General features: G+C 38.7%; 1 non-coding gene across 1 annotated transcript; it reads left to right on the top strand.

Annotated features, from left to right (window-relative positions):
• Positions 1-8026: 8026 nt before the first annotated feature.
• LOC112774057 (small nucleolar RNA R71) lies at positions 8027-8130 on the top strand. Its single transcript, XR_003188569.1, has one exon. It is a non-coding gene; the product is annotated as a small nucleolar RNA R71 (small nucleolar RNA).
• Positions 8131-9488: the final 1358 nt, after the last annotated feature.

The following is a 9488-nucleotide window of genomic DNA, read 5'->3' as shown; positions in this document are numbered from 1 at the left end:
AGAGAGGATAGAGTGCAAACACTTCCGGTGAAGGTTCGACGCTCAATTCCTTGTTCCCAGCTTTCATGAGCTTTCTTCTTGCAAGTCTACTTGTACTTCATTTTGAGATTTGAATTAGTTGAATTCATAAATCAACATGATTATCTTAACCCTACTTGTTCATATATGTTCTTGGAAGATTGGTTTATTTTTAACCAAGTAGGTAGAAACATTTTGCATTTAGTTACATGCATGTAGATACGTTGCATCTAATAAATTTCACCATCCCTCTTCATCCCTTTATAGCTTCTCTTGAGTTTAGCATGATCACATGCTAATGTTTAAGTGTGGGGAGGTTGATAAACCCCATTTTTAGGGTTTATCGTGTGCTTAATTTAGTGGATTTTATCAACTATTCTCTCACTTATTCATATAATTTGCATGTTTTTAAGATTCCTTCCTAATTTTGTGCTATGAATGAAAACATGCTTCTAAGGTCGTAAAATTACTAATTTTTAATCCTCTTTCATTACCATTCGATGCCATGATGTATTTGTTGATTGTTCACAGGGCCATAGGGCAGGAATGGTTTAGAGGATGGAAAGGAAGCATACAAAAATGGAAAGAACACAAGGATTTGAAGATTTGAGAAGTTGGCCCCAACGCGTACGCATGAGCGACGCGTACACGTGGGCAAGCCATAGTCCAAACGACGCGCACGCGTGGATGACGCATATGCGTGACTTTGTGCAAAGTTCAACGACGCGTACGCGTGGCTGACACATACCCGTAACAAAGCGGCACTTACCTCGCTAAAGTAAAATCACTGGGGGCGATTTCTGAGCTGATTTTTGGCCCAGTTTCAAGCCCATTCTGTAGATAAGAGACTGGGAGTGAAGAAGGATAGGGGGATTCCCATTCATTCATACACACTTTAGGTTATAGATGTAGAATTTTAGAGAGAGAGGCTCGCTCCTCTCTCTAGATTAGGGTTCTTAGTTTTACTTCCTTTTAGATCTAGATCTCACTCTTCCTTCAATTTGGTTTTTCTTTACTTTTATTTGTTCTAGTACTTTACTTCTCTTGTTAATTCCGTTATTTTTTCAATTTAGTTTATGAACTCTTTTGTTGATTCCAATTCTCCTTTAATGCAATTATTTGGTTTCATGTCTTTTAATGTTTGCCATGATTTCTATTGTTGATTTCTTACTTTGATTAGTTATAGCTTTTATTAATTCTTGCAATTGATGATGTTTACTTTTATTGCCTTCTATATGTTTGATGAAATGTTTCTTTTAGTCATGAGTTAAATTTTTTTTCTCCTCTTGACTTGGGTTGAGTAATTAGAGACTTTTGAATTGTCAAAGTATCTTGTTGATTAGTGATTGAAAGTTGCTAGTTGACTTGAACTTCACTAAATCTAGTCTTTGATTAGGACTTGTGAACTCAAGTTGATTTTGCTCACTTGACTTTCCTTCAAATGTTAGAGGTTAACTAAGTGAGAGCAAAAGACAATTACCATCACAATTGAGGATGATAATGAGGATAGCACTTCTAGTTCTCATTCCTTGCCAAGAGCTTTCTTAGTTGTTAGCTTATTTCTTTTGTTATTTACATTGCTTGTCTCTTATTACAAAATCCCCAAAATATACTTTCATAGCCAATAATTGGGCACCCGCTTGCAATTCTTTGAGAGACGACCCGAGGTTTAAATACTTCGGTTAATTTTTATTGAGGTTGAACTTGTGACAACCTAATTAAACATTGATGTGAGGATTCATTATTGGTTTGGACTATGTTTGCAACAAAGTTATTTTGAGAAATTCTTTATCGACATTTTTCCTCTATCACGCGTACGCGTGATTGACGCATACGCGTGACCAAGTGCAGTAGTCGTCTGACACGTATGCGTGGCTAATACATGCACGTGACAAGTGGCACGTGCCTCACTAAAAAGAACACGTTGGGGGCTATTTCTGAGCTCTTTTTAGCCAGTTTCGAGCCTAATCTGAAGATTAGAGGCTGGGAGTAAAGGAAGATGGGATATACATGCCATTAGTTTAGTTTTTACATAGTTTTTGAATTCTAGAGAGAGAAACTCTCACTTCTCTCTAGGGTTTAGTATTCTTTGTTCAATTTCACTTGAATCTTTGGATTAGATCCTTTTTAATTTCAATCTTTGTTGCTTTAATTGTAGTTTTCATTCTCTAATTTTACTTAGCACTCTTGCAACTTTAGTTCTTTTGAGTTTTGAATTTGGATCTTGTTGGAATTGAGTTCTATTAATGCATTGAGAGTTTTCATGTTTTATTTATGTTATTTGAATTATTATTGTTGATTGTTGTTAGTGGGTAGCTTTAATTTGGATTGTTTTTTCATTTTCATGATGCCTTTTATTCTTGCTCACCAAGTGTTTGAGAAAATGTCACTTATGACTATTGGTGCACGAAATCGTGATCGTTCATTCCTTGGTAACGGCGCTAAAAACTTAATACGCACGTTTATAATTTTAGTTCTTTTTCACAATTTCGATACAACTAACCAACAAGTGCACTGGGTCGTCCAAGTAATAAACCTTACGTGAGTAAAGGTCGATCCCACGGAGATTGTCGGCTTGAAGCAAGCTATGGTCACCTTGTAAATCTCAGTCACGCAGATTCAAATGGTTATGGTGAATTGATAATAAAAACATAAATAAAATATAAACTGGGATAGAGATACTTATGTAATTCATTGGTGAGATTTTCAGATAAGCGTATAGAGATGCTTTCATTCCTCTGAACCTCTGCTTTCCTGCTGTCTTCATCCAATCATTCCTACTCCCTTCCATGACAATCTTTATGTAGGGCATCACCATTGTCAATGGCTACATCCCATCCTCTCTGTGAAAATGGTCCAATGCGCTGTCACTGCATGGCTAATCATCTGTCGGTTCTCGATCATACTGGAATAGGATTTACTGTCCTTTTGCGTCTGTCACTACGCTCAGCACTCGCAAGTTTGAAGTTCGTCACAGCCATCCCTTCCCAGATCCTACTCGGAATACCACAGACAAGGTTTAGACTTTCCGGATCTCAAGAATGGTCGTCCATGGGTTCTAACTTATACCACGAAGATTCTAATATCTCGGACTCGGTCCTCTGTATTAGATATCCAAGAGATACTCATTCTAGCTTGGTTGCATGTAGAACGGAAGTGTTTGTCAGGCACGCGTTCATAGGTGAGAATGATGATGAGCGTCACATAATCATCACATTCATCATGTTTTTGGGTGCGAATGGATATCTTAGAGAAGGAATAAGCTTGAATTGAATAGAAAAACAGTAGTACTTTGTATTAATTCATGAGGAACAGCAGAGCTCTACACCTTAATTTATGGAGTGTAGAAATTCTACCATTGAAAATACATAAGTGATAAGGTCCAGGCATGGCCGAATGTCCAGCCCTCAAAATGTGATCAAAGGATCAAATGATAATCCAAAGATGTAAATACAATAGTAAAAAGTCCTATTTATGCTAAACTAGTTACTAGGGTTTACAGAAATGAATAAATGATGCAGAAATCCACTTCCGGGGCCCACTTGGTGTGTGCTTGGGCTGAGCATTAAGCTTTACACGTGTAGAGGCTTTTCTTGGAGTTGAACGCCAGTTTGTAACCTGGTTCTGGCGTTTAACTCCACTTTGCAACCTGTTTCTGGCGTTTAACTCCAGAATGCAGCATGGAATTGGCATTGAACGCCAGTTTGCATCATCTAAACTCGAGCAAAGTATAGACTATTATATATTTCTGTAAAGCCCTAGATGTCTACTTTCCAACTCAATTGAGAGCACACCTTTTGGAGTTCGATAGCTCCAGAAAATCCACTTTGAGTGCAGGGAGGTCAGAATCCAGCAGCATCTGCAGTCCTTCTTCAACCTCTGAATCTGATTTTTGCTCAAGTCCCTCAATTTCAGCCAGAAAATACCTGAAATCAAAGAAAAACACACAAACTCATAGTAAAGTCTAGAAATGTAATTTTTATTTAAAAACTAATAAAAATATACTAAAAACTAACTAAATTATACTGAAAACTATGTAAAAACAATGCCAAAAAGTGTATAAATTATCCGCTCATCACAACACCAAACTTAAATTGTTGCTTGTCCCCAAGAAACTAAAAATCAAATAGGATAAAAAGAAGAGAATATACTATAGATTCTAAAATATCAATGAAACTTAGCTCTAATCAGATGAGCGGGACTTGTAGCTTTTTGCCTCTTGAATAGTTTTGGCATCTCACTTTATCCATTGAAGTTTAGAATGATTGGCATCTATAGGAACTTAGAATTCAGATAGTGTTACTGATTCTCCTAGTTCAGTATGTTGATTCTTGAACACAGCTACTTTATGAGTCTTGGCCGTGGCCCTAAGCACTTTGTTTTCCAGTATTACCACCAGATACATAAATGCCACAGACACATAACTGGGTGAACCTTTTCAGATTGTGACTCAGCTTTGCTAAAGTCCCCAATTAGAGGTGTCCAGGGTTCTTAAGCACACTCTGTTTTTGCTTTGGACCTCGACTTTAACCGCTCAGTCTCAAGTTTTCACTTGACACCTTCACGCCACAAGTACATGGTTAGGGACAGCTTGGTTTAGCCGCTTAGGCCAGGATTTTATTCCTTTAGGCCCTCCTATCCACTGATGCTCAAAGCCTTGGATCCTTTTTGTTACCCTTGCCTTTTGGTTTTAAGGGCTATTGGCTTTTTGCTCTTGCCTTTTGGTTTAAAGAGCTTTTGGCTTTTTCTGCTTATTTTTTCTTTTTCTTTCTTTTTTTCGCTATTTTTTTTCTGCAAGCTTTTGTATTCACTGCTTTTTCTTGCTTCAAGAATCATTTTTATGATTTTTCAGATTTTCAAATAACATTTCTCCTTTTTCTTTATTCTTCAAGAGCCAACATATTTAACATTCATAAACATCAACTTCAAAAGACATATGCACTATTCAAGCATTCATTCAGAAAACAAAAAGTATTGTCACCACATCAAAATAATTAAACTAGTTTCAAGGATGAATTCGAAACCATGTACTTCTTGTTCTTTTGTAATTAAAATATTTTTCATTTAAGAGAGGTGATGGATTCATATTCATAACTTTAAGGCATAGACACTTAGACACTAGTGATCATATAGTAAAGACACAAACATAAATAAAACATAAAGCTCAAAAATAAAAAAATAGTAAAATAAATAGACAAGGAGATTAAGGAATGAATCCACCTTAGTGAGGGTGGCGTCTTCCTCTTCTTGAAGAACCAATGGTGCTCTTGAGCTCCTATATGTCTCTTCCTTATCTTTGTTGCTCCTCCCTCATAGCTCTTTGATCTTCTCTAATTTTATGGAGGATGATGGAGTGCTCTTGGTGCTCCATCCTTAGTTGTCCCATGTTGGAGCTTAATCCTCCTAGGGATGTGTTGATTTACTCCCAATAGTTTTGTGGAGGAAAGTGCATCCCCTGAGGCATCTCAGGGATTTCTTCGTGAGGAATTTTCTCATGCTCATGTTGAGGTCCATGATCTCTTGTTTGCTCCATCCTTTTCTTAGTGATGGGCTTGTTCTCTTCAATGAGGATGTCTCTGGCCTTAGGTGCCATAAATGGTTATAGAAAAACAAAAAGCAATGCTTTTACCACACCAAACTTAGAAAGTTTACTCGTCCTCGAGCAAAAAGAGGAAAGAAGTGAGTAGAAGAAGAAGAAAATAGAGGAGATGTAGGTGTTTGAATGGTTTGGCCAGGGGGGTTTAGGTGGTAATGATGTGTAAAAAGGAAAGAGTGATGGTTTGAATTTGAGTGGGTGGGTGTAGGTGGGTTGTATGATGGTTTTGGAGGAGTAATGGAGGTGATTGGTGAAGGGTATTTGTGGAAGAAAGTTATGAAAAGATGTGAAGATGAGAGAAGAAGTGGTAGGGATCCTGTGGGGTCCACAGATCCAGTGGGGCCAAGGACTTAACATCCCTGCTCCAATTAGGCGTGTAAAACGCCCTTGCTGTGCAATCCTGGAGTTTAACGCCAGACTGCTGCCTGTTTCTGGCGTTAAACGCCCAAATGTAGCTTGTTTTTGGCGTTTAACGCCAGGTAGATGCTTGTTTCTGGCGTTAAACGCCAGCTTGGTGCCTGTTTCTGGCGTTAAACGCCAGACAGATGCTTGTTTCTGGCGTTTAAATGCCAGACTGCTTTCCTCCAGGGTGTGCTGTTTTCAATGCTATTTTTCATTCTGTTTTTGATTTTTCAGTAGTTTTTATGACTTCACATGATCATCAACCTAATAAAACACGAAATAACAATAGAAAATAAATAAATATAATTAGATAACATTGGGTTGCCTCCCAACAAGTGCTTCTTTAATGTCAATAGCTTGATAGTGAGCTCTCATAGAGCTTCACAGATGTTCAGAGCATTATTGGAACCTCCCAACACCAAACTTAGAGTTTGACTTTGGGGGCTTTGGTTGACTCTACAGTGAGAGAAGCTTTTCATGCTTCCTCTCCATGGTTACAGAAGGAGATCCTTGAGTTTTAAACACAAGGTTGTCCTCATTTAGTTGAAGGATCAATTCTCCTCTGTCCATATCAATCACAGCTCTTGCTATGGCTAGGAAGGGTCTTCCAAGGATGATGGATTCATCCTCATCCTTCCCAGTGTCTAGGATTATGAAATCAGAAGGGAGGTAAAGGCCTTCAACCTTCACTGACACGTCCTCTACTAGTCCATAAGCCTGTTTTCTTGAGTTGTCTGCCATCTCTAATGAGATTCTGGCAGCTTGCACCTCAAAGATTTCCAGTTTCTCCTTTACAGAGAGTGGCATGAGGTTTATCCCTGATCCAAGGTCACATAGAGCCTTCTCAAAGGTCATGGTGCCTATGGTACAAGGTATTAAGAACTTTCCAGGATCTTGTTTCTTCTGAGGCAATTTCAGTTGATCCAGATCACTCAGTTTATTGGTGAGCAAGGGGGTTCATCTTCCCAAGTCTCATTACCAAATAACTTGGCATTCAGCTTCATGATTGCACCAAGGTACTTGACAACTTGCTCTTCAGTAACATCCTCATTCTCTTCAGAAAAAGAATACTCATCAGAGCTCATGAAGGGTAGAAGGAGGTTTAATGGAATCTCTATGGTCTCTAATTGAGCCTCAGATTCCTTTGGTTCCTGAGAGGGAAACTCCTTGCTGATCACTGGACGTCCCAGGAGGTCTTCCTCACTAGGATTCACGTCCTCTCCCTCCCTTGTAGGTTCGGCCATGATGGTTAAATCAATGGCCTTGCACTCTCTTTTTGGATTCTCTTCTGTATTGCTTGGGAGAGTACTAGGAGGAGTTTCAGTGACTCTTTTACTCAGCTGGTCCACTTGTGCCTCCAAATTTCTAATGGAGGACCTTATTTCATTCATGAAACTTAAAGTGGCCTTAGATAGATCAGAGACTATATTTGCTAAGCTAGATGGATTCTGCTCAGAATTTTCTGTCTGTTGCTGAGTGGATGATGGAAAAGGTTTGCTATTGCTAAACCTATTTCTTCCACCACTATTAAAGCCTTGTTGAGACTTTTGTTGATCCTTCCATGAGAAATTTGGATGATTTCTCCATAAGGGATTATAGGTGTTTCCATAGGGTTCACCCATGTAATTTACCTCTGCTATTGCAGGGTTCTCAGGATCATAAGCTTCTTCTTCAGAAGAGGCCTCTTTAGTACTGTTGGATGATTCCTTCAATCCGTTCAGACTCTGAGAAATCATATTGACTTGCTGAGTCAATATTTTATTCTGAGCCAATATGGCATTCAGAGTATCAATTTCAAGAACTCCCTTCCTCATAGGCGTCCCATTATTCACAGGATTCCTTTCAGAAGTGTACATAAACTGGTTATTTGCAACCATGTTAATGAGTTCTTGAGCTTCTGCAGGCGTTTTCTTTAGGTGAATGGATCCACCTGCAGAATGGTCCAGTGACATCTTTGATAGCTCAGACAGACCATCATAGAATATATCCAGGATGGTCCATTCTGAAAACATGTCAGAAGGACACTTTTTGGTCAGTTCCTTGTATCTCTCCTAAGCTTCATAGAGGGATTCACCTTCTTTTCGTTTGAAGGTTTGAACATCCACTCTAAGCTTACTAAGCTTTTGATGAGGAAAGAACTTGGCTAAGAAAGTCGTGACCAGCTTATCCCAAGAGTTCAGGCTATCCTTAGGTTGAGAGTCCAACCATATTCTAGCTCTGTCTCTTATAGCAAATGGAAAAAGCATAAGCCTGTAGACCTCGGGATCAACCCCATTGGTCTTAACAGTATCACAGATCTGCAAGAATTCAGTTAAGAACTGAAAAAGGATCTTCATATGGAAGTCCATGAAACTTGCAGTTCTGTTGCATCAGAGAAACTAATTGAGGTTTAAGCTCAAAGTTGTTTGCCCCAATGGCAGGGATTGAGATGCTTCTTCCATGTAAATTGGAATTTGGTGCAGTAAAGTCACCAAGCATCTTCCTTGCATTGTTATTATTTTCGGCCATGTCTCCTTCTTTTTCGAAAATTTCTGTCAGATTTTCTCCAGAGAGTTGTGCTTTAGCTTCCTTTAGCTTCCTCTTCAGAGTTCTTTCAGGTTCAGGATCAGCTTCAACAAGAATGTTCTTATCCTTGTTCCTGCTCATATGAAAAAGAGGAGAACATAAAAGAAAATATGGAATCCTCTATGTCACAGTATAGAGATTCCTTATGCAAGTATAAGAAGAGAAGAATGTAAGAAGGAGAAGAGGAAAAATTCGAACATAGAGAGGGGTGATGAGCGGATAATTTATACGCTTTTTGGCATTGTTTTTAGTATGTTTTTAGTATATTTTAATTAGTTTTTATTATATTTTTATTAGTTTTTAAATAAAAATCACTCTTCTGGACTTTACTATGAGTTTGTGTGTTTTTCTATGATTTCAGGTATTTTCTGGCTGAAATTGAGGGACCTGAGCAAAAATCTGATTCAGAGGCTGAAAAAGGACTTCAGATGCTGTTGGATTCTGACCTCCCTGCACTCAAAGTGGATTTTTTGGAGCTACAGAAGCCCAAATGGTGCGCTCTCAATTGCGTTGGAAAGTAGACATCCTGGGCTTTCCAGCAATATATAATAGTCCATACTTTGCCCGAGATTTGATGGCCCAAATAGGCGTTCCAAGACAGCTCAAGAATTCTGGCGTTTAACTCCGGAACTGGCACAAAAGCTGGAGTTAAACGCCCAAACTGGCACAAAAGCTGGAGTTAAACGCCCAAACTGGCACAAAAGTTGGCGTTTAACTCCAAGAAAAGTCTCTACACATGGAAGCTTCAATGCTCAGCCCAAGCACACACCAAGTGGGCCCGGAAAAAGATTTCTGCATTAATTACTGATTTCTGTAAACCCTAGGCTACTAGTTTTCTATAAATAGGATCTTATACTATTGTATTTTGGATCAATCTTTGGACGTTTAGTCCCTAGACCTTGGAGGC

The sequence above is a fragment of the Arachis hypogaea genome, chromosome 18 (genome assembly GCF_003086295.3).
Source record: "Arachis hypogaea cultivar Tifrunner chromosome 18, arahy.Tifrunner.gnm2.J5K5, whole genome shotgun sequence".
Classification (NCBI taxonomy): Eukaryota; Viridiplantae; Streptophyta; class Magnoliopsida; order Fabales; family Fabaceae; genus Arachis; species Arachis hypogaea.
The sequence above is the reverse complement of the archived record's forward strand: the minus strand, read 5'-3'. Positions and strand labels throughout refer to the sequence as shown.